The following is a 1,459-nucleotide window of genomic DNA, read 5'->3' on the forward strand; positions in this document are numbered from 1 at the left end:
AATAACCTAGTCACAACCATAAATAATATCCTCGTTATGATTCAATCCCACAAACAAACTCTGGGATCAATCTCGTGCCTTCGGGGCCTGCACCTCCACCTAACGGGGTGGTGGAATCATCCCCCGAGCCCCCAAGTTCTTCCCAAGCTCTGAAAATGGGGCTTGCTGAAGTTGGCATAGGGAAGGGGCTCCCAACCAAGGCAGAGAGCCCCCAAAACTTCCCCTGCATAGTGCAAGGGTGCCCAAGCCAAACAGAGAGCCCCCTAAGCCATCCCATCTGTAAGGACCAATATTTTTAGTATGACAAATTAGGTCCAGTCGTGTCTGGAATGGTCTTATGTTGTGTTTGGAGTTTGTTTGTTCTAGTAAGTGTCCACATCAGCCTTTGTGTACAACATGGTTGTTAGTGATAAACAGTTGTTGATTATTTCTAGTTTATACCTAATTTTAGCTAAGTATATATACTGGCCTGGTTAGCCAGTTACAACTAATCTCTCCGATCAGACAATCGTATATTGTGCTTTGCATTACTCTTTTCTTTGTTAAGTTGATATTTTGCAAGTTCTTGCAAGAAACTCCATTGATGATGGTTCAAGGTTTCTGTGCAAGCTCTGAAGTCAAGCTCTGACAACTGAAGGTATTTCAGCTGAGTCTTGGTGCCAAAGATCTGAAGGATTTCATATCTGAAATATTGCTTAAGGGAGTTCAACATTGAAGCAAGGGGATCTTGCATTTATAGCCAAGGGATTTGGTTATTTAGGGTAAAAAGCTTCATTGTATGTTGAGAAAGATTGTATAGTTTGCAGGTTTAATCTTGAACTGGTTATTGTAAAGTTACATCTTTGATATAGTGAGAGTTATTACCCTGGTTCAGGGAACCCAAGCACTAGTCGGTTGGAATGTGTTTTCAGTGCAGACGAAGCTTGTAATTTTGTTTGTTGATTCTTATGATTTAGTTTTTAATGTTCAATCATAAATTAAGATAAAATCAATATGAATATTGTAAAATTAGAAAGATTGGTAAAAACATAGGTTTTTCATTCAGCATCAAAGCCAGGTTGTTTCTTGAGAAATTTTCTTTCGATCCTCATATCTTTCGTATACTAAAATTGATAATTGATTTGTCTTCTTGTAATTCACAATTCTTGATTTCTGGGTTCTCCAGTTGACACTAACCCTCTCTGAGTCCCGACTCTGGGAGTATACTGCTTTCCCTTTTTTGTTGATTCGTACAGAATGGAGATGTTCAGAGAAGGAGGTTCCACATCCCGACCCCCAATGCTTGAAGGGGCAAACTATCTTTACTGGAAGACAAAAATGCGTGCATTCTTGAGAGTTGTTGATGAACGAGTGTGGATGGCTGTCGAAGATGGATGGAAGTGTCCAACTATTGTTGAATAAGAGGTTGTTAAGCCCAAACATATGAGTCTATGGACTCCAGAGGAGATGGAAAGGGCCA

Source organism: Humulus lupulus, chromosome 3 (genome assembly GCF_963169125.1).
Source record: "Humulus lupulus chromosome 3, drHumLupu1.1, whole genome shotgun sequence".
Taxonomy (NCBI): Eukaryota; Viridiplantae; Streptophyta; class Magnoliopsida; order Rosales; family Cannabaceae; genus Humulus; species Humulus lupulus.